Source organism: Enhydra lutris, unplaced genomic scaffold (assembly GCF_002288905.1).
Source record: "Enhydra lutris kenyoni isolate GAN:26980312 unplaced genomic scaffold, ASM228890v2 scaffoldscaffold96, whole genome shotgun sequence".
NCBI classification, from domain to species: Eukaryota; Metazoa; Chordata; class Mammalia; order Carnivora; family Mustelidae; genus Enhydra; species Enhydra lutris.
Window position 1 is genome coordinate 4,586,817 of NW_019154180.1, and position 25,522 is coordinate 4,612,338.

A 25,522-nucleotide genomic window follows, 5' to 3' on the forward strand; every position below is an offset into this window, starting at 1 on the left:
GATCTATTCTAGGGGATGTTCCATGTGCAGTTGAAAGGAATGGGTATTCTGTTTTAGGATGGAATGTTTTGAATATATTTGTTAAATCCATCTGTTCCAGTGTGTCATTCAAAGCCATTGTTTCCTTGTTGGTTTTCTGTTTAGATGATCTGTCCACTGATGTAAGTGGGGTGTTAAAGTCTCCTATTATTTTTGCCTTATTATTATTAGTTCATTTATGTTTGTTTTAATTATATTATATATTTGTTGCTCCTATGTTGCATGCATACATATTTACAATTGTTATATATTCTGTCATATATTTATTATCCCCTTTATTATTATATGGTGTCTTTCTTTGTCTCTTGTTACAGTCTTTGTTTTAATGTCTGCTTTTTCCAAAATAAGTATTGCTACTCCAGTTTTCTTTTGACATCCATTGCATAGTAAATATTTCTTCATCATCTCACTTTGATCCTTTATGTGTCTTTAGGTTTAATGGATAAAAAAGATGTGGAAAATATACAAAATGGATTATTACTCAGCCATCAAAAAGGATGAAATCTTACCATTTACAATGATGTGGGTGGTACTGGAGGGCATTATCCTAAGCAAAATAAGTCAATAAGAGAAAGACAACTATCAAATGGTTTCACTTATAGTGGAATTTAAGAAACAGAACAGAAGATCATAGGGGAAAGGAGTAAAGGAGGAAAAAATAAAATAAGACAAAATCAGAGAGAGAGAGACAAACCATAAGAGACTCCTAACTATAGGGAAAAAAATAAGGGTTGCTGGAGGTGAGGTTGGTGAGGGGATGGGGAAACAGGGTGATGGGGGATTAAGGAGGGCACATGATGTAATGAGAACTGGGTCTTATAAGCAACTAATGAATAACTGAACTCTACATCTGAAACTAATGATATACTACAGGTTAACTAATTAAATTTAAACAAAATAAGTTATTTATAAAAGAAAAAAAAGAAAATGAGTCTCTTGTAGATAGTGTGTAGATGGATCTTCTTTTCTTATTCATTCTATCACCCTCTGTCTTCTGTTTGGAATGTTTAGTCTATTTTCAGAGTAATTATTGATAGATATGTATTTAGTGTCATTTTCTTATTTGTTTTGTGGTTGTTTTCTGAAGAAAGATCTTTTCTTGTCTTTCTGATTTGCTGATTTTCTTTAGTGATATAATTTTCTTTCTCTTTATTCTATACATATTTATTAGTGGTTTTTGATATATGGTTACCATTAGGTTATATATAACATCTGCATATAGCAGAAATCTGTATTAAGTTGATGGTCATCTAAGGTGAACCCATTCTCTTTTCTCCTCCCCATATTTTAGGTGTATGTTGTTATATTTTATATCCTTTCTTGTGTGAGGTCCTCAACTGATTTTTTTCCAGAAATATTCATTTTCACTGCTTTGTATTTGCTACCTCTATACTGTCATTTTTGGTATCTCCTTTCCACTCAAGAAATCCCTTTTAATATTTTTTTAAAATTATTTTTATTAATATATAATGTATTTTTGCCCTGGGGTACAGGTCTGTGAATCATCAGGCTTACACATTTCACAGCACTCACCATATCACATACCCTCCCCAATGTCCATAACTCAACCACCGTCTCCATACCCCCCCACCATCCAGCGACCTTCAGTTTGTTTTGTGAGATTAAGAGTCTCTTATGGTTTGTCTCCCTCCTGATCCCATCTTGTTCCATTTTTTTCCTTCCTTACCCCCCAAACTACCTGCCCTGCCTCTCAAATTCCTCATATCAGAGAGATCATATGATAATTGTCTTTCTCTGATTTAGTTAGTTTGCTCAGCATAATACCCTCTAGTTCTATCCCACGTTGTTACAAATGGCAAGATTTCATTTCTTTTGATGGCTGCATAGAATACACATAGTATTCCATTGTGTATATATATATCCACATAAAGAAGATGTGGTATATATATATACCACAATAAATTCCTGTTAAATTCAATATTCAATATTGACATTCAATATTTCCTGTTAAGGGGCGCCTGGGTAGCTCAGTGAGTTAAAGCCTCTGCCTTCGGCTCAGGTCATGATCCCAGGGTCCTGGGATTGAGCCCCACATCGGGCTGTCTGCTCCGCAGGGAGCCTGCTTCCTCTTCTCTCTCTCTCTGCCTACTTGTGATCTCTGTCTGTCAAATAAATAAATAAAAATCTAAAAAAAAAATTTCCTGTTAAATGTCTTATATACATATACCACATATATATATGCCACATGTATATATACCACATCTTCTTTATCCATTCATCTGTTGATGGACATCCAGGTTCTTTCCATAGTTTGGCTATTGTGGATATTGCTGTCATAAACATTCAGGTGCACGTACCCCTTTGGATCACTACATTTGTATCTTTAGGGTAAATACCCAGTAGTGCATTTGCTGGGTCGTAGGGTAGCTCTATTTTCCACTTTTTGAAGAACCTCCATGCTGTTTTCCAGAATGGTTGCACCAGCTTGCATTCCCACCAACAGTGTAAGAAGGTTCCCCTCTCTCTGCATCCTCACCAACATCTGTCATTTCCTGAGTTGCTAATTTTAGCCATTCTGACTGGTGTGATGTGGTATCTCATTGTGGTTTTGATTTGTATTTTCCTGATGCCAGGTGATGTTGAGCACTTTTTCATATGTCTATTGGTCATCTGGATGTCTTCTTTGCAGAAGTGTGTGTTCATGTCTTCTGCCCATTTCTTGATTGGATTATTTGTTCTTTGGGTGTTGAGTTTGATAAGTTCTTTATAGATTTCGGATACTAGCCCTTTATCTGATATGTCATTTGCAAATATCTTCTCCCATTCTGTCAGTTTTCTTTTGGTTTTGTTGACTGTTTCCTTTGCTGTGCAAAAGCTTTTTATCTTGATGAAGTCCCAATAGTTCATTTTTGCCCTTGCTTCCCTTGCCTTTGGCGATGTTTCTAGGAAGAAGTTGCTGCAGCTGAGGTCGAAGAGGTTGCTGCCTGTGTTCTCCTCAAGGATTTTGATGGATTCCTGTCTCACATTGAGGTCTTTCATCCATTTGGAGTCTATTTTTGTATGTGGTGTAAGGAAATGGTCTAGTTTCATTTTTCTGCATGTGGCGGTCCAATTTTCCCAACACCCTTTGTTGAAGAGACTGTCTTTTTTCCATTGGACATTCTTTCCTGCTTTGTCAAATATTAGTGGACCATAGGGATGAGGGTCCATTTCTGGGCTCTCTATTCTGTTCCATTGATCCATGTGTCTGTTTTTTTGTGCCAGTACCATACTGTCTTGATGATGACACCTTAGTAATAGAATTCTGGAATTAGTAACTGAAGTCCGGAATTGTGATGCCACCAGCTCTGGTTTTCTTTTTCAACATTCCTCTGGCTCTTTGGGGTCTTCTCTTGTTCCATACAAATTTTAGGATTATTTGTTCCATTTCTTTGAAAGAATTTGATGGTATTTTGATAAAGATTGCATTAAATGTATAGATTGCTCTAGGTAGTATAGACATTTTCACAATATTTGTTCTTCCAATCCATGAGCATGGAAAGTTTTTCCATTTCTTTGTGTCTTCCTCAAATTCTTTCATGAGTATTCTATAGTTTTCTGAGTACAGATTCTTTGCCTCTTTGGTTAGGTTTATTCCTAGGTATCTTATGGTTTGGGGTGCAATTGTAAAAGGGATTGATTCCTTAGTTTCTCTTTCTTCTGTTCTGCTGTTGGTGTATAGAAATTCAACTGATTTCTGTGCATTGATTTTATATCCTGACACTTTACTGAATGCCTGTATGAGTTCTAGCATTTTTGGAGTGGCGTCTTTTGGGTTTTCCACATAAAATATCATATCATCTGCAAAGAGTGAGGGTTTGACTTCCTCTTTTATGATTCAGATGCCTTTTATTTCTTTTTGTTGTCTGATTGCTGGGGCTAGGACTTCTAGTACTATGTTGAATAGCAGTGGTGATAGTGGACATCCTGCTGTGTTCCTGATCTTAGGAGAAAAGCTCTCAGTTTTTCCCCATTGAGAGTGATATTCACTGTGTGTTTTTCATAGATGGCTTTGATGATATTGAGGTATGTACCCTCTATCCCTACACTTTGAAGAGTTTTGATCAAAAAAGTTACTGTATTTTGTCAAATGCTTTTTCAGCATCTATTGAGAGGATCATATGGTTCTTGTTCTTTCTTTTATTAATGTATCACATTGATTGATTTGTGGATATTGAACCAACCTTGTAGCCTAGGAATAAATTCCACTTGGTCATGGTGTACAATCCTTTTAATGTACTCTTGGACCCTATTGGGTTAGTATTTTGGTAAGAATTTTCACATCCATGTTCATCAAGGATAATGGTCTGTAATTCTCCTTTCTGATGGGGTCTTTGTCTGGTTTTGGGATCAAGGTGATGGTGGCCTAATAAAATGAGTTTGGAAGTTTTCCTTCCATTTCTATTTTTTTGGAATAGTTTCAGGAGAATAGGTGTTAATTCTTCTTTAAATGTTTGTTAGAATTCCCCTGGGAAGCCATCTGGCGCTGGGCTCTTGTTTGTTTGGAGATTTTTGATGACTGCTTCAATCTCCTTACTGGTTATGGGTCTGTTCAGGTTTTCTATTTCTTTCTGGTTCAGTTTTGGTAGTCTATATGTCTCTAGGAATGCATCCATTTCTTCCAGGTTGTCAAATTTGCTGACATATAGTTGCTCATAATATGGTTTTATAATCATTTGTATTTCTTTGGTGTTGGTTGTGATTTCTCCTCTTTTATTCATGATTTTATTAGTTTGGGTCCTTTCTCTTATCTTTTTGCTAAGTCTGTCCAGGGAATTATCAATATTATTGATTCTTTCAAAGAACCACCTCCTAGTTTCGTTGATTTGTTCTACTGTTCTTTTGGTTTCTGTTTCATTGATTTCTGCTCTGATCTTTATGATTTCTCTTCTCCTTCTGGGTTTAGGCTTTCTTTGCTCTTCTTTCTCCAGCACATTTAGGTGTAGGGTTAGGTTGTGTACTTGAGACCTTTCTTATTTCTTGAGAAAGGCTTGTATCACTATATACTCTCCTCTCAGCAGAGCCTTTGCTGTGTCCCACGGATTTGGACTGTTGTATTCTCACTTTCATTTGTTTCCATGATTTTTTTCAATTTTTCTTTAATTTCCTGGTTGAGCCATTCATTCTTTAGTAGGATGCTCTTTAGCCTCCATGTATTTGAGTTCTTTTCAACATTCCTCTTGTGACTGAGTTGTAGCTTCAGAGCATTGTGGTCTGAAAATATGCAGGGAATGATCCCAATCTTTTGGAACTGGTTGAGACCTGATTTGTGACCCAGGATGTGATCTATTCTGGAGAATGTTTCATGTGCACTAGAGAAGAATGTGTATTCTGTTGCTTTGGGATAGACTGTTCTGAATATATCTGTGATGTCCATCTGGTCCAGTATGTCATTTAAGGCCTTTATTTCCTTGTTGATCTTTTGCTTGGATGATCTCTCCATTTCAGTGAGGGGGGTATTAAAGTCCCCTACTATTATTGTATTATTGTCAATGTGTTTCTTTGATTTTGTTATTAATTGGCTTATGTAGTTGGCTGCTCCCATGTTAGGGGCATAGATATTTAAAATTGTTAGATCTTCTTATTGGACATACCCTTTAAGTATGATATAATGTCCTTCCTCATCTCTTATTATAGTCTTTGGCTTAAAATCTAATTTATCTGATAAAAGAATTACCACATCAGCTTTCTTTTGATGTCCATTAGCATGGTAAATTGTTTTCCACCCTCTCACTTTAAATCTGTGGGGTTCTTTGGGTCTAAAATGAATTTCTTGTAGACAGCATATTGATGGGTCTTGGGGTTTTTTTTTTTTAACCCATTCTGATACCCTCTGTCTTTTGATTGCAGTGTTTAGCCCATTTACATTCAGGGTAACTATTGAAAGATATGAATTTAGTGCCATTGTATTGCCTGTAAGGTGACTGTTACTGTATATTGTCTCTGTTCCTTTCTAGTCTACTACTTTTAGGCTCTCTATTTGCTTAAAGGACCCCTTTCAATATTTCCTGGAGGGCTGGTTTGGTGTTTGCAAATTCTTTTAATTTTTGTTTTTCCTGGAAGCTTTTTAAAGATTTATTTATTTATTTATTTGACAGACAGAGATCACAAGTAGGCAGAGAGGCAGGCAGAGAGAGAAGAAGGGAAGCAGACTCCCTGCTGAGCAGAGAGCCTGATGTGGGGCTTGATCCCAGGACCCTGGGATCATGACCTGAGCCAAAGGCAGAGGCTTTAACCCACTGAGCCACCCAGGTGCCCCTGTCCTGGAAGCTTTTTATCTCTCCTATTTTCAATGACAGCCTAGCTGGATATAGTATTCTCGGCTGCATATTTTTTCATTTAGTGCTCTGAATATATTATTCCAGTTCTTTCTGGCCTACCGGGTATATGTGGATAGGTCTGCTGCCAAACTAATATTTCTACCATCATGTGTTACAGACTTCTTGTCCCGAGCTGCTTTCAGGATTTTCTCTTTGTCACCAAGACTTGAAAGTTTTACTATTAGATGAATGGGTGTGAACCTATTTTTATTGATTTTGAGGGGGGTTCTCTGTGCCTCCTGGATTTTCATGCTTGTTCCCTTTGCTATATTAAGGGAATTCTCTATAATTTGCTCCAATATACATTCTGCCCATCTCTCTCTTTCTTCTTCTTCTGGGATCTCAATTATTCTAATATTGTTTCATCTTATGATATCACTTATTCTCGAATTCTCCCCTCATGGTCCAGTAGTTGTTTTTCTCTCTTTTGCTCAGCTTCTTTATTCTCTATCATTTGGTCTTCTATATCACTAATTCTCTCTTCTGCCTCATTTATCCTAGCAGCAAGAGCCTCCATTTTTTATTGCACCTCAATAATAGCTTTTTTTATTTCAACTTGGTTAGATTTTAGTTCTTTTATTTCTCCAGAAAGGGGCTTTATTTCTCCAGGAAGGGATTCTCTCATATTTTCCATACCTTTTTTGAGCCCAGGTAGCACCCTGATAATCATCATTCTGAACTCTAGTTCTGACATATTACCAATGTCCTTAATGATTAGGTCCCTAGTTGTTGGTACTGCCTCTTGTTCTTTTTTTTTGTGGTGACTTTTTCTGCCTTGTCATTTTACCCAGATAAGAATATATGAACAAGAGAATAAAATACTGAAATGGTGGCAAAGACCTCCAGAAAAATGTATGCCAACCAAATCCAAAGATATCCCAAAACTGGGGAGGAGAAGAAAGGGGAAAATTTTTAAAAAATGAAAAATAAAAAATTATATATATGGCCATTGAATAGAACAGAGCCACCCACTTGATTTTGGGTATATACTGGTATCTTAGAAGAAACTACTTCCCAAAGTTTTAAAGAAAGAAAAACTTATATATATACAAAAATAAAGGAAAACATGATGAAGGGATGGAATATGACTGTAAAGATAAAAATTAAATAAAGATTCTAAAAAAGGAATTGATAAGTTGCTTGGGGAAAAAAAAGAAGAAAGAAAAAGAAAAAAAAGGAGGAGAGATATGATCAGGCTGGAGACTAGAACAAAGCCACGTGCTAGATTTAGGGTATATTTTGATCTATTAGAAGAAATTGTATCCCAAAATTTTAAAGAAAAAAACCTGTATGTATACAAAAAATAAGGCTAAATACAATGAAGGGATAAAATATGACTAAATAAAAATTTAAAAAGATTTTTTAAAGTTATTGTTAAGATGAACTAGTTAAAAATGTTAAAAGAGAAAAGAGGAAAAGTTTAATAAATGGAATAAAAAATAAAATTAAAAAATTTTAACTTTGCAAGACTAAAGGATCATGGGGAAAAAGCCATGAATTCTATGCCTTGCTTTCCCCTAGTTCTGGAGTTCTGTAGTTCTCATTGATTGATCAACTTGTTCTTGGCTGGATGTTCTTGCTGATCTTCTGGGGGAGGGGCCTATTCCAGTGATTCTCAAGTGTCTTTGCCCAAGACGGAATTGTGCCACCCTTGTCAGGGGGCCAGGCTAAGTAATCTGCTTGGGTTTGCTCTTGGGAGCTTTTGTTCCCTGAAAACTTTCCCTACTTTGGAGGGAGCTTTGGAGGACAGGAATGAAAATGGCGGCCTCCCAATCTCTGGCCCAGGGGAGCCAAGAGCTCAGGTCCCCACTCCTCAGTGTGCCCTCAGAAAAAAGCAGTCAATCCCTCCTATCTCCCTGGTCTCTGGCCACTCTCTGAGTTCACCGGCCTTTGAGTGAGCATTCTATCTCTGGCACATGGCCCCATTTGGAGTCTCCAAACCCAGCAGATTCCTGCTGTGTGCTTCCACGCTGCTCCTCCTGGAGGAGGAAGAAGGGGGTCGCTCCAGATCTGCCACTTGTGGGGTCCCTGCCCAAAGAACAGTGTCCCAACTGTGCCTTGGATCACAGTTTAAGGTAACCCAGATCTGAGAGCTCACTCCTTAGCTCCTTCTCGGTAGTCAGCTTCCCCACTCCAATACCTGGCAGCTCTGCCACACTCAGACACCCCTGGTCTTTCTGTGACCCCATGGGTCCAGAGACTAAACTGCCCCTGAGAGGGCCCCACCCCCCTGCTTAGCCTCTGGAGTGATGTCCTTCAGTGGATCAGACTTCTAAAAGTTCTGATTTTGTGCTCTGCTGCTCCACCACTTGCCAGGAGCCAGCCCTCCCACCATGGTCTATCTTCCTGTTGCTTTGGATTCACTTCTTTGCACGTCCTATCTTCTAGAAAGTGGTTGATTTTCTTTTCCTAGAATTCCTGCTCTTCTTCTCTTCTACCTCCTGTTGAGTTTGTAAGTGTTCTGAATGGTTTGATAGCTATCTAGCTGAACTCCTGGGGCCCGATGTCATTTCAGTCTGCTATTCCTCTGCCATCTTGACTCCTCCCTCTCCCCTTTTAATATTTCTTGCAGAGCTGTTTAGTGGTCATAAACTCCTTTAGTTTTTGTTTGTCTGGGAAACTCTTATCTCTTATTCTATTTTGAATGATAGCCCTGCTGCATAGAGTATTCTTGGGTGCCGATTTTTTTTTCATTTAGCATTGTGCTTTTCCCATCTGCCTTGCAAAGTTTCTGTCAAGAAATCTCTTGTAAGCCTCATGAGTTTTCCCTTATAAATCACTGTCTTCTTTTGCTGCTTTTAAATTTTTGTCTTTATCACTATATTTTGCCAATTTAAATACAATATATCTTGGTGTGCATGTGCTTTTCTTGATTTTGATTTCTCTGTACCTCCTAGATCTGGGTATTTGTTTTCTTCACCAGATGAGGGAAGTTATCACCTATTATTTCTTCAAATATTCTGCTCTTTTTTCTCTCTCTTCTTCTGAGACTCCTATATTATTAAAATTGTTAAATTTGATGGAATCACTGAGTTCCTTGTCTACTCTTGTTTTGTGCAATTCTTTATTCTCTCTTTTGTTCAACTCACTTTCCATTACTCTGTCCTCTAGGTCACTAATTCATTCCTCGCTTCTTCCAACCTGCTGTACATTCCCTTATGTGTTTCTTATTTTGTTTACTGAGCTCTTTATCTCAGCTAGTTTTTCCTTATCTCTGTGTTAAGGGTCTCACTGATGTCTTCCTCTCTTTTCTCACACCCAGTGGGTGTCTTTATGATCATTACTTTAAATTCTCTATCAGGCATTTTACTTATACCTGTTTCACTTAGATCTCTGGTGGTGGCCTTATTCTGTTCTTTCATTTGTGATAAATTTCTCTGTGTTCTCATTTTGTCTAAGCCTCTGTGCCTATTTCTCTGTGTTAGGAAAGTCAGCTAAGTCTCCTGTTCTTGAGGGTAATGGCCTTAAGAAGAAGAGGATATATAGTACACTACTATGTAGTGTTCCCTCCTTGCCAGGGTCTGGAGCTTCTGAGTGTCTCTAATGTATGCTGCATGTGCTCTGCTTGCTTTGTTCTAGACGTTTTTTCCCTCAGGCCAGTCATCTGCAGAGGATCTCTTTGACTGCTGTGGGCAGTGTTTTGTTCCTGGTCTGAATGTGGTACATTTTAACTAGGTGTGTTCTGGTCTGTTTGTGAAATGAGACCTGTTGTGACCCCCACTAGAATGAGGCTCCACTCTTAACCAGGAGATGTAGTCTGAACAGAGGTTTGGGCCAGTCTTGGGGAGGGGGCCTACATGCTGGGACTGAGGCAAACTAACTGGGAGGGGTAGCTCCATGGGAGCCCAGAGATTGGGTAGTTGGGGCTTGGTATAAGCAAGTTCAGTAGTAAGCATCAGGGCTGCACTGGTTCCCACAGGTGGCCCTGTCTGTGCTTATGCTGAAGGGTAAGAGGGAACTGTTTCTGGCCAGCCTTTGTCCCCAGAGGAGTCACTCTTAGATGCTGCCTCTCTGGGATGTACTCCAAGATGTGCAAATTACCTCCCCACTGTGTCCTTGTGCTCTTCAAATTACTGTTTCCACATTGTATGTCTGTGAGCTGTTTCCGCTGCCTTCTCCAAGAGCAGCATAATGCCCTCAGGGTTCTATCCTAGCCAAGACTGCTGATCTTTAAAACTCAGGTCTTTAAGCTCAGCTCATTGTAAGAACCCATGAAATTCTCCTGCTTTCCAAGCCAATTGCTATGGGGATTCATTTTCCCCATGTGCTTCCCTGTGTGCTGGTCTTCACTACACCTTAATGATTGAAGATACCTCCCCACTGCAGTGGCCATGATCCATTTTTCTCCCAAACTATGTCTCTGCACTTCCTACCTTCTTGATATGGCCTCTTCTCTACCTTTAGTTATGGAGTTTTTTCTGTCAGTGTTCAGGTCGATTTCTGGAGAATTTGGGATGATTTGATAGTTATCGAGTTGTGGGATGAGGTGAGCATAGGATCCTCCTACTCCACTGCTACCTTCCTACACCCCCTAGATATTGGAGGTTTAAGAAGATAATAGGTGGTATACAATAGTCATCTAGATAACATGTTATGAAAATGTCATAGCATTGCCAGGCAACACTAAAGGCCCTCTGAGATTAATGGTCATGAATTTGAAGATGAAAATTAAAGGAAGATCAAACCAGTTAAAATGAAAACAGAGAAATGAAGAATTGGGTTTAAACAGGTTTGAGATTATTTTTTCTGGTGAGTATAATGAATGGAAAGAAGAGCAAAGGAGTAAATGGTATGCCTGGGAGTTGTTATAATAATGGACCATGAAATATAAAATTATAAAAAGGAAATTAGTAGTAAAAGGTCAATGGATTGGAGTTCCCAGAAGGGTCAAGAAAATGTTGAAATTGAGGTATTACAAGGAGTGAGGAAAAAGATAGGGGAAAATAGCTTGAGAAGGGGGATGTTAAAATTGAGGCTGTATACCTAGTGAAGTTATTTATTAAAGGAAAGCTGGAAAACCAATTTTAAGACTCAGTTTCCAGAAACAATTACCCAGGGCCAATGCCACAGAACTGGCCTGATTTGAAAAACTGTTGCTCCTGCATTATATGCCAACAAATTGACTTTACTGCAACAGCTACTGCTGCCAGCCCCGATGCCACTACTTTATTAAGAACTTGACCTTGCATTCTCTGCCATCCTTCAAAGCCAAGTTCCTTCAATACTACCTATTCCAGAAAATAGAAACCACACAGTACCACTTTATTCACTGCAATTCCAAATCAAGCTCTCATGCCAGGGCATCTAATTGGTAGACCCTAAGTCATATTCCTACATCTTAGTTTCAACACAGACTAGAAGTTTGAGTTTTGACTTTTTTTTAAAAAGATTTATTTATTTATTTGACAGACAGAGATCACAAGTAGGCAGAGAGGCAGGCAGAGAGAGAGGAGAGAGGAGGAAGCAGGCTCCCTGCTGAGCAGAGAGCCCAATGTGGGGCTCGATCCCAGGACCCTGGGATCATGACCTGAGCTGAAGGCAGAGGCTTTAATCCACTGAGCCACCCAGGCGCCCCTGAGTTTTGACTTTTATATTTGATAGGTAAAAATTATAATATAAGAATTTCCCAAATATCAAAAGGCCATTCATAATATGCTGGTCAAACACAATATGACAAAAATTTACTATAGATATTTTTAGAAATTAAAAACAAAATTGTCAAAAATTTACCCATTTCTGAAGGAATGAGTATGCATACAACTAAAACTAGAGTTATATTTTAGTTGAAGATTGAACACAGAGATTCTTCCAAGATGCAACACAAAAAAGCAAAAAACAAAAAGATAAAAATTCAGAGACATGCAGATCTTTATGAGAATCGCAATATTTATTTAATAAGAGTTCCAGAAAGGAAAGGAAGGGGACAGAAGGAAAGATGAAGGAGAGACAGTGACAGAAAGACAGAAAGGAAAGGAGAGGAGGGGAGAGGGAAGGGAAGAGAAAGAAGGGAAGGAGAGAGGGAAAGGAAGGAAGAAGGAATCAAAGAAATACTATATACTAAAATGTCCTTAAATTGAAGAATGTCTTATATCTTCAGATTTAAAGGGTCCATCAGGGGGACTTCTAGAGAATATGGTGGAGCAGGAAGACCTTAAATTCACCTCATCCTGTGGCTACAACTAGATAACACTGCATCAATGTAACTATCCCAGAAAATGACCCAAAGACTGGCAGAACAGACTCTCCATAGCTAAATGTAGAGAAGAGACCACATCAAAGAGTGTAGGAAGGGCAGAGATACAGTCAGGAGCTAAACAGATCTTTAAGACTGCCCATAGGAAGGAGGGATGCTTTGGGCATAGAGATGGAACAAAAACAGACCTTCACTTCAGGCACCCCAGGCATGGGGAACCCACAGGGGAAGATAAATCCCCATAACATTTGGCTTTGAAAATCAGAGGGGCCAAATTTCAGGAATTCTTATAATTAGTGGGGCTTAACACCTGGAACTTTAAAAATCAGTGGGGTTTTGCTCTGGGAGAGTTGGGAAGGTGATATGAAATTGAGTTCCCACCCTTAAAGAGATAACACAACAGATGGACCTGATGAGATATATCATAGAAGCAGCAGCTTGAAAAACATCTGGGGGGTATGGAAAGGAGATTTATTAACTAATTTTAGAGCATGTGCTGGAGGAACAGGGATCACTGGGAGACTTCTCCAGGAACTGGCAGTGCCATTTCCTTCTCCAGCCCCCTACCTTGATACAGGAACCTGCAGGAACCAGCACAGTGCCAACACTCACTACCAAACTTGTTAAAATTGTACCCTATTCCCAAGTCTTCCTGTGGACATGCTCCCTCTGGCCCTATGTTTTCTAAAGCTGCTCCAGTTCCCCTCACACCACAGATCTGCACAAACCTTGTTAATACCATATGTCCTGCCCATGTGCATGATTCTGTGGACCTGCCCCCTCCAACCTGGCCTGCCTTGGTTCCCAGTGGCTGCAGGTCCCATCCCACAGCAGACTGAAATAGACCTTAATGGCACCATGTGCCCCACCCTGATGTTTTCCTGCAGACCTGTCCCCTCCAATATGCCCTTGGCCAGAGCCCATCCAAAGCAGTGTCACAAGCCTGGAGTGTGCAAGCAACCATGACAGGGGCCAACATCATGCCAAAGTGACTCCTACTCTGGGAAGAGGGGAAGATAACCACACACACCAGTCTGATTGTAGCCCAAGCAGTGGGCTAGGTATAGACATCTGACTGCAGGCCCCACCCATCAGCAAAAGCTTCTCAGGGAAAATGCCCTGCAGTACAGTGTTACTGGATGTATAGCAAATGCCTGATCTGACTAAACTCAAGCCCAAGGCAACCCCAGACGGGCCCATAAACAACATGGGGACCAAACCCTGCCCACAACAATCAATGAGAGCCATTTCAGATGGCTGCATTAAAGGAAAATGTAGCTCAGCCACAACAGAAGGGCAGACTCAACACACATAGTAGATACTCCTGAAGCACCAGGGTCTTCAGAGCACTATACTGCAGGACAATACAGGACCTTTTCTCTATAAGGTCACTACTTTCTAGAGCAGGAGACATAGCTGACTTTCTGAACACATAGAAACAGACACAAAGAGTTAGACAAAATGAGGAGACAGAGGAATATGTTCCAAATGAAAGAATAGGACAAAATCACAGCAAGAGAGCTAAACAAAACCAAAAGTAATATGCCTAATGGAGAATTTATTTATTTATTTTTTAAAAAAGATTTTATTTATTTATTTGACAGAGAGAGAGATCACAAGTAGATAGAGTGACAGGCAGAGAGAGAGAGGGGGGGAAGCAGGATCCCTGCTGAACAGAGAGCTTAATGTGGGGCTGGATCCCAGGACCCTGGGATCATGACCTGAGCCAAAGGCAGAGGCTTTAACCCACTGAGCCACCCAGGTGCCCCTGGAGAATTTAAAGTAATGATCATAAAGATACTCACTAGACTTAAGAAAAGAGTGGATGACTTCAGTGAGACCCTTAACAAAGAGATAGAAAATATAAAAAAGGAACCAATCAAGAGATTGGTTATTTTAATTTTTATTGGTTATTTTTATTTCAGTTATTTTCAATAACTGAAATTAAAATTAGATGGAATAAATAGTAGACTAGAGGAAGCAGAAGAATGGATCAGTGACCTGGAGGACAGAGTAATGGAAAGAAATCATGCTGAAGAGAGGAGAGAAAGAAATAAAAAATGAAAACAGACCAGGAATACAGTGTCACAAGCAAGCATAATATTCACATTATACAAATCTCAGGAGAAGAGAAATAAAAGGGAATAGAAATTATATTTGAGGAAATAATGGCAAGAAACTTCTTGAGTCTGGGGAAAGAAACAAAAATCCAGATCTAGGAGTCACAGACAGTGTCCAAGGAAATCAACCCAAGGAGTTCCACACTAAGACACATAGTATTTAAAATGGCAAAAGTGATGATAAAGGGAGAATTTTAAAACAGAAAGAGAAAAGAATATATTTACATACAAAAACCCCATAAGACTATAAGCTGATTTTTCACCAAAACTTTGCAGGCCAGAGGGAGTGGTGTAACATATTCAAAGTACTGAAAGAGAAAAATCTGCAGCCAAAATAATACCGTATCCAGCAAGGCTATCATTCAGAATAGAAGGCAAGATAAAGAGTTTCCCAAACAAACAAAAACTAAAGGAGTTCATAACCACCAAACCAGCTCTACAAGAAATGTAAAAATGGACTCCTTGAGTGGAAATGAAAGACCATAAGTAGGAGTAAGAAAAGAAAGAAGCACAAAAAACAGTAAAAACAAGTATATCTATAAAAATCAGTCAAGGGATTCACAAAATAAAAGTATATAAAATATGATACCATACACCTAACATATTGAGGTGGGGCAAAGAGTACATAAGGGGTTCACACTTAAGCAACCATCAATTTAATATAGACTGTTATATGCATGAAATGTTATATGCAAATATAATGGTAAGCATAAATCAAAAACCAGTAATAGATATGCAAAAAATAGAAAGAAATCCAAGGATATCACTAAAGAAAGCCAACAAACTGTGAGAAGAGCGAGTAGGAGAAGAAAGGAGCAGAGAACTACAAAAACAACCACAAAACAAGAAGCAAAATGCCAATAAATACATACCTATCAATAATTACTTTAAATATAAATGGACCAAACACTCCAATCAAATGACATAAGGTAACAAAGTGGATAAAAAAGAAACACCCATCTCTATGCTGCCTACAAGAGACCCATTTTGTTTTATTTTATTTTATTTATGATTTTTTATGAGACCTATTTTAGATTGTTTTTAAAGGTTTATTTATTTGAGAAAGAGAGAATGGAGAGAGGGGCAGAGGGAGAGAATATTCAAGCAGACTCCCCACTGAGCACAGAGACTGATGTGAGTCTCAATCACACAACACATGAGATCATGACCTGAGCCAAAACCAAGAGTTGAATGCTTAACTGACTGACCCACCTAGGCACCCTGAGACCCATTTTAAAACTAAAGACACCTGTATATTGAAAGCAAAGGGATGAAAAACATTTTTTACACAAATGGAAGTGAAAATAAAGCTGGGGCAGCAATGCATTTGTTGGACAAAATAGACTTAAAAAAAAGAGTAAGAGACAAAGAAGGTCACATAATCATAAAGGGGACAACCCAAAAAGAAGATATAACAGACACGTGATAAAATGTTCATCATCACTAGCCATCAGGGAGATTCAAATCAAAACCACATTGAGATACCACCTTACACCAGTTAGAATGGCCAAAATTAACAAGACAGTAAACAACAAGTTGTTGGAGAGGATGTGGAGAAATGGGAACCCTCTTACACTGTTGGTGGGAATGCAAGTTGGTGCAGCCACTTTGGGAAACAGTGTGGAGAGTCCTTAAGAAATTACAAATAGAGCTTCTCTATGACCCTGCAATTGCACTACTGGGTATTTACCCCAAAGATACAGATGTAGTGAAAAGAAGAGCCGTCTGTACCCCAATGTTTATAGCAGCAATGGCCACAGTCGCCAAACTGTGGAAATAACCAAGATGCCCTTCAACAGATGAGTGGATAAAGAAGATATGGTCCATATATACAGTGGAGTATTATGCCTCCCTCAGAAAAGATGAATACCCAACTTTTGTATCAACATGAATGGGACTGGAGAAGATTATGCTGAGTGAATTAAGTCAAGCAGAGAGAGTCAATTATCATATGGTTTCACTTATTTGTGGAGCATAAGGAATAACGTGGAGGACTGGGGAGATGGAGGGGAGAAGGGAGTTGGGGGAAATTGGAGGGGGAGATGAACCACGAGAGACTGTGGACTCTGGGAAACAAACTGAGGGTTTGGGAGGGGAGGGAAGTGGGGGTTGGGTGAGCCTGGTGATGGTTATTATGGAAGGCACGTATTGTATGGCTGGGTGTGGTGCATAAACAATGAATTCTGGAACACTGAAAAGAAATTTAAAAAAAGAAGATATAACAATTCTAAATGTGAAGCCAACATGGGAGCACCCAAGTACATAAAGCAGTTAATAAGAAACATAAGGGAGTTAATTGATAGTAATACAATAGTAGTAGGGGCCTTGAACGCTCCACTTATATCAATGGACAGATCATCCAATTAGAAAATCAACAAGGAAAAGTGGCTTTGAATGACACATTGGACCAGATGGGTCTAATATATATTTAGAATAGTCCATCCTAAAACAGCAGAATACACATTCTTTTCAATTGCACCTGGAGCATTCTCTGTAATAGGTCACACATCCGGCTACAAAACAAGTTTCAGCAAATACAAAAGGATGAAAATCATACCATGCATTTTTTCATCACTATGCTATGAAACTAGAAATCAAACACATGAAAAAATTTGGAAAGAACACAAATACATGGCTATTAGTAACATGTTATTAAACAGTGGATGGATTAAACAAGACCTCAGGGAGGTAATCTAAAATTACTGGAGACAAAAGAAAATGAAAACGCAACAGTCCAAAATCTTCAGGATGCAGCAAAAGCAATTCTAAGATGGAAGTTTAAAGCAATACAGGCCTACCTCAAGAAGCAAGAATAATATTAAAAAACTGAATCGTACAACTAAAATAGCTAGAAAAAAGATGAACAAACAAAAACCCCAACAAGAAGGAAAAAAATAATGATGATTAGAGTAGAAATAAATGATACAGAAACTTAAAACAAAAAATAGAACAGATGGATGACACCAGGAGCTTGTTCTTCAAAAAGATCAACAAAATTGATGTCTATTTTTTTTTGGTCTCCCAGTCTTTTTTATTTTTTAAAATTGATAAGCCTTTAAGCAGACTCATTAAAAAAGGATAGTACAAAATCAGAAATGAAAGAGGGGAAATAAAAATCAATACCACAAAAATACAAAGGATTATGAGAATTTTTTTTAAAGATTTTATTTATTCATTTGACAGAGAGAGAGATCACAAGTAGGGAGAGAGGCAGGCAGAGAGAGAGAGAGTGAGAGAAGCAGGCGCCCCACTGAGCAGAGAGCCCGATGCGGGGCTCGATCCCAGGACCCTGAGACCATGACCCGAGCCGAAGGCAGAGGCTCAATCCACTGAGCCACCCAGGCGCCCCCCCCTTTTTTAAAGATTTTATTTATGGATTATGAGAATATTATGGAAAATTTTATGGCAACAAATTGGGCAATCTAGAAGAAATAGACAAATTCCTAGAAACATATAACCTCCCAAAATGGATCAGGATGAAATAGAAAATTTGAACACAGAATACTATCAATAAAATTGAATCAGTAATCAAAAAACTCCTAACAAACAAACCCCAGGACCAGACGGCTTCATGAGGGAATTCTACCAAACATTTACAGAGGAGTTAACACTTATTCTACTCAAACTTTTCCAAAAAATAAAAGAGGAAGGAAAACTTTCGAATTTATTCTGTGAAGCCATCATTACCCTGATACCAAAACCAGATAAAGACACTACAGAAAAAGAGAACTACAGGCCAATATCTCTGATGAACATAGATGCAAAACTCCTCAACAAAATATCAGCAAACTGAATCCAACAATACATTAAAAAAAATCATTCACCATGATCAAGTAGGATCTATTCTGGAATACAAGTCTGGTTCAATATTTGCAAATCAATCAGTGTGATAGATCACATTAACAAGAGAAACCATATTATGCTGTGAATTGTGTAAGACTGATGAATCACAGACCTGTATCCCTGAAACAAATAATATATTATATGTTAATAAAAATAATAAATAAAAAAGAGAAACCATATTATCATTTCAAAGGATGCAGGAAAATCATTAGACAAAGTACAACATCCATTCATGATAAAAATCCGCAACAAAGTAGGCTTAGAGGAAACATACCACAACATAATAAAGGCTGTATGTGAAAAACCCATGGGTAACATCATGGGTTTCAATGATGAAAACCTGAGAGCTTTGCCCCAAAGGTCAGGAACAAGACGAAGGTGTCCACTATCACCACTTTTAATCAACATAGTACATGAAGTCCTAGACACGGCAATCAGACAACAAAAAGAAATACCAAACTGGTAAGGAAGACATACAATCTCCCTTTGCAAATGACATACTATTCTATATAGAAAATCCTAAAGACTCCACCAAAAAACTACTAGAACTAATAAGTGAATTCAGAAGATTGTGGGATACAAAATCAATATTCAGAAATCCATTGCATTTCTATTCACTAATAACAAAGTACCAGAAAGAAATTAAGGAATCTATTCCATTTACAATTGTACCAAAAATAATAAAATTTGTAGGAATAAACTTAACCAAGGAGGTGCAAGACCTGTAGTCTGAAAGCTATAAAACTTTAATGAAAGAAACTGAAGATGACACAAATGGAAAAATATTCCATGCCCGTTGACTGGAAGAACAAATATTGTTAAAATGCCCATAGTACCCAAAGCAATCTACATATTTAATGTGATTTCTATAAAAGTAATGATGCACTTTTCACAGAGTTAGAGCAAACAACCCTAAAGTTTGTATGGAAGCACAAGAGATCCTGAATAGCCAAAGCACCCTTGAAAAAGAAGAACAAAACAAGGTATCACAAACCCAGATTTCAAGGTATACCAAGCTGTAGTCATGAAAACAGTATGGCACTGACACAAAAATGGACAAATAGATTAATGGAACAGAATAGAAAGCAATAAACCTAGGATTATATGGTTAATTAATCTTCAACAAAGGCAGAAATATGCACAGAAAAAAGTCTTTTCAACCACTGCTGTTAAGATAATTGGAGAACTACATGTAAAACAATAAAATTGGACCACTTTCTTACACTATACACAAAAATAAACTCAAAACAGATTAAGGAACTAAATGTGAGACCTGAAACCATAAGAATCCTAGACAAGATCACAGGCAGTAATTTCTCTGACATCAGCCATAGGCACATTTTTCTAGATATGTCTCCTGAGGCAAAGGAAACAAAAGCAAAAAAGCAAAATAAAGTATTGGGACTATATCAAAATAAAAAACTTCTGTACAGTGATGGAAACAATCAACAAAACTAAAAGACAGCCTACTGAATGGGAGAAAATATTTGCAAATGATATATCTAATGAATGGTTAGTAGCCAATATTTATAAAGAACTTATACAACTCAACATCTCCCAAACAAATAATCCTAATTAAAAATGGGCAGAGGAGGGGCGCCTGTGTGGCTCAGTGGGTTAAAGCCTCTACCTTTGGCTCAGGTCATGATTCCAGGGTTCTGGGATCAAGCCCTTAATCGGGCTCTCTGCTCAGCGGGGAGCCTGCTTCCTCCTCTCTCTCTGCCTGCCTCTCTGCCTACTTGTGATATGTCTGTCAAATAAATAAAATAAAATCTTTAAAAAAAATGGGCAGAGGACATGAACAAACATTTCTTCAAAGGAAATATACAGATGGCCAATAGACATATGAAAAGATGCTCAACATTATTCATTATTAGAGAAATGCAAATCAAAATCACCATGAGATATCACTTCACACCTGTCAGAATGGTGAAAATCAAAAACAGAAGAAACAAATGTTGGCAAGGATGGTGAAACCTTCCTGCAGTGTTAGTGGGAATGCAAACTAGTGAAACTATTCTGGAGAACAGTATGGAGGGTCATCATAAAATTAAAAATAGAATTACCATACGATCTAGTAATTCTCCTACTGGGTATTTACCCAAATAATATAAAAACAGCAATTCAAGAAGATATATGCACTCCTATGTTTATTGCAGCATTATTTACAATAGACAAATTATAGAAGCAACCTAGTGTCCATTGATAGATGAATGGATAAAGAAGATGTGGTATATATATATATACAATGGAATAATATTCAGCCATAAACAAGAATGAAATCTTCCTATTTGCAACAGCATGAATGGATCTAGAGAGTATAATGCTAAGTGAAATATATCATTCAGTGAAATACAAATACTACATTATTTCACTCATATGTGGAATTTAAGAAAGAAAACAAACAAGAAAAGGAAAAAGGGATAAACCCAAAAGCAGACTATTAGCTATAGAGAACAAACTGACAGTTATTAGAGGGAGGGGTGAGGGGAGGGGAGATAGGTGAAATAGGTGAAGGTGATTATGAATACATGTAGCATGATGAGCACTGAGTAATGTATAGAATTGCTGAATCACTGTATTGTACACCTGAAACTAATATAACACTGTATACTGCAATTAAAATTTTTAAAATACGTTAAATAAATATGTAGCCCACCAAGTCTCAAGAAGGAAGAATGGAAAGAATGGTGCATACCGATATAGATCTTAGTAAAAATATATCCAATTATCATATAGTTTCGTTTATTTGTGGAGCATAAGGAATAACACAGAGGACTGGGGAGATGGAGAGGAGAAGGAAGTTGGGGGAAATCGGAGGGGGAGATGAACCATGAGAGACTGTGGCCTCTGAGAAACAAACTGAGGGTTTTTTGGGGGAGTGAGGGGATCATGAGCCTGGTGGTGGGAATTAAGAAGGGCACAGATTGCATGGAGCACTGGGTGTGGTACATAAACAATGAATCTTGGAACACTACATCAAATACTAATGATGTATTGTATGGTGACTAACATAACATAATAAAAATTTTGAAAAAATAATAAAACTAAAAATAAAAAAGAATCTTTTAGGAAACTCCTGCCTCAGTAGGCCAAGAGTATACAGGTGCCCTAAGGCTAAAATGGGTTATTTTATTTACTCATTTTTAAATATTCCCAGACTGGAGATAACTATGTCTGTCTCTTTATGTGTAAACTGACACATAATATTAATGAAATACTAGCATCTATTGGGCATTAACAGTGTACTGTTACCATTGTCCTAAATACTTGATACATATATTCCTCATAAAAATCCTCCATGTTAAGACACCAAAATCATCTCCATTTTAGGATGGGACAACTGAGGCCAAGAGAACTAAAGCTAAGTTACCTCATGTCAAACAACAAATACGTAGCATAAATGAGATTTGAACCTAGGCAGTCTGGTTCCAGAACTTACACACTTAACTTCCATACCATACCTCTTCCCTAGAGTAGGACTGATATCTATTGCATGACTTGTAAATAAAGAGGGAGCAAGGTGAGCAAATGAAGAGGGAAGGAAAAATGGGAAGAGTAAGTGCATCTAAAGTAGCTTTCAGCTGACTGAGAAGATTTTACTCCTTTTAACTTCTGCTTTTACTAAAGCAAAATATGAAAGAATTCAGAAAAACTGAAGTTAAATAGGAAAGAATTGGAAAGGGTTTTGCTTTCACTTTTTTTTTTTTGCTAATTCTGAATATTAGGCATTGATAATCTCTTTATTCTCCAGTTAGACTATGTGAGTTCATCAGGACCCAAATAATTTTTAGTTTTATTGCAAATTCTGTACCAGTTACAGGGGATGAGTGATGGAGTGGTTATATCCGTACAATGGATTACAATTCAACAATACAAATGACTTGCTTTTCTCCACTACTATTACCCAACAGCCCATGATTATTATTTGTAACAGACTTCCTGAGCAACTTCTTTATCTAAAACACACACACACACATGCACATGCACACACACAAAAATACACACATTCAGCTAGATGACAAGATGTAAGATCAATATATAAATTGTATTTCTACACACTAGCTATCAAGAATCTGAAAATGAAATTAAGAAAACAATTTCATTTATAATAGCATCATAAGGAATAAAATAATTAGGATTAAATTTCACAAAAGAAATGCACAGACTTATATCCTGGAAAATGCAAAATATTGTTGGAAAAAATTGAAGAATATCTAAATAAATGGAAAGGCAGTCTGTGTTCATGGATCAGAAGACCTAATAAGTCTTCCTATCAGACTTGTTAGTCTTATCAAGATGGCAATACTCCCCAATAGATTCAACACAATCCCTATCAAAATCCTAGCTGGATTTTTTGCAGAAGTTGATGAATCCAAAGATTTATATGGAAATTCAAGGGGGCACAGAATAGCAAAAAAAAAAAAAAATCCTGGGGGCGCCTGGGTGGCTCAGCAGGTTAAAGCCTCTGCCTTCGGCTCAGGTCATGATCCCAGGGTCCTGGGTTCGAGCCCCACATCGGGCTCTCTGCTCAGCAGGGAGCCTGCTTCCCTTCCTCTCTCTGCCTGCCTCTCTGCCTGCTTGTGATCTCTGTCTGTCAAATAAATAAATAAAATCTTTAAAAAAAAAATCCTGAAAAGGACAAAATAGGAGTACCCAATCTTTCTAACTTCAAAACTTACTACAAAAACTGTAGGAATCAAGACAGTGTTGTGGCATAAGAATAGACATATATATCAATGCAGTAGAATTGGGAGTCCAGAAATAACCCCTTACATTTATGGTTAATTGATTTTCTATAAGAGTGTCAGGATAATTTAATGGGGGAAACAAATAGTCTTTTCAACAAATGGTACTGGGACAACCAAATAGCTACATATAAATGAATAAAGTTGGACATCTACTTCAAACCATATACACAAATCAACTCAAAATGGATTATCAAAACAACTTATGAGCTAAAGCTACACAAACATTCTTAGAAATAAGCATAGGAGTAAATCTTTATGAACTTAGATTATGCAAAACTTTCTTAAACAACAAAAGCACAAATGACAAAAGAAAAAACAGATAAATTGCACTTCTCCAAAATCAAAGCTTTTTTTGCTACCAAACATATCATCAAGAAAGTGAAAATACAGCACACAGAATGGGATAAATGTTCTCAAATCATGTATCTGATAAGGAAATTGCATCCACAATAGATAAGTAAATCTTTTTTAATTGTAGTTTTATTTTATTTTTCAGTGTTCCAAGATTCTTTGTTTTTGCACCACACCCAGTGCTCCATGCAATACGTGCCCTCCTTAATACCCACCACCAGGCTCACCCAACTCCTCACCACCTCCCCTCTAAAACCCTCAGTTTGTTTCTCAGAGTCCACAATCTCTCATGGTTCATCTCCCCTTCTGATTTCCCCCAACTCACTTCTCCTCTCCTTCTCCCAGTGTCCTCCATGTTATTCCTTATGCTCCACAAGTAAGTGAAACCATATGATAATTGGCTCTCTCTGCTTGACTTATTTCACCAGCATAATCTCCTCCAGTCCCGTCCATGTTGATACAAACGCTGGGTATTCATCCTTTCTGATGGAGGCATCATACTCCATTGTATATAAGGATCATATCTTTATCCATTCGTCTGTTGTAGGGCATCATGGCTCTTTCCACAGTTTGGCGACTGTGGCCATTGCTGCTATGAAAATTGGGGTACAGGTGGCCCTTATTTTCACTACATTTGTATCTTGAGGGTAAATACCCAGTAGTGCAATTGCAGGGTCATAGGGAATCTCTATTTGTAATTTCTTAAGGAATCTCCACACTGTTTTCCAAAGTGGCTGCGCCAACTTGCATTCCCACCAACAGTGTAAGAGGGTTCCCCTTTCTCCACATCCTCTCCAACACTTGTTGTTTCCTGCCTTGTTAATCTTTGCCATTCTAACTGGGAAAATTGGACAGCTATGTATAAAATGTTCTTAAAACAAACAAACAAACAAACAAACCTGGAGACACGAAGAGGAAAGTGCCCAGAGGAGATAGTGAAGGACACCAAGAAAGCAGAGAAGAGGAATAGGGAAGAGAAGAAAGTTAGAAACAGAAGAAACTGAGGAGGCCAGATAGAGGAAACAAGGTAGTTGGGGAGAGGGAATAGAACAAGAATAAGGTTCATGAGTTTGTGGGGCTGGAGAGAGAGAGAGAGAGAGTGAGAGAGAGAATGAGAGGAGGGAGGCCGACCTTGTAATACAGAGCTAAGAGCTTTATTGAAGTTTAACAGAAAAGAAACCTTGTTTGAAAGGAAGAGACTGGCTATATTTAGTACTGGGTAGGATGTCAGTTCTGAAAATAAACTGCTCGCAGAACCAAATGTAATCCTCAGTGCTGTTGTCACCTGCAGCAAGCCGGCCTCCCTTCCAGGGGAATGAGGAACATGGACACATCGGCTACCTCAGAGTTCCTGACGTTGACAAGGACTTGCTTTGCTCCATTATCAAGTTTTAAAACTTCAACTTCTGATTAATATGGGGGGGAAAAGTAGCATAGCTGGAGAAAGTGAAATATATGTTAGTATATATGTGGGGCAGGGATGTGTCCTGCTAAATAAAAACCAGAATCTAAACACCATGTGGCCAGATGCTTAATACAATATTCGCTACATCCATGGATGTGAACATAGGGGCCCAGAAGGAAGTATGATAGACCATGTAGAAGGATATACTTGAGGTACACTATAAGTGGCATAGAGATAAGTCCTGTGGAGAGGTCATGCATATACAATGGCAGACAGGCCAAGGTCAGGCTACATTAGGAAAAGACAGAGACTTAAAGTGCATTTACACACACACTCACTCACTGTCTTGGGAAAGTATAGGTGATCACTGAAATGGAAAAAAAGAAAACCTGAGATAAAACAGGTATTTCAATGGGAGATCTACTTTAAAAGCAAAGTGTACCCCCAACACAGGGCTCAAACTCACAACCCCAAAATCAAGAGTCACATGCTCTGCAGAC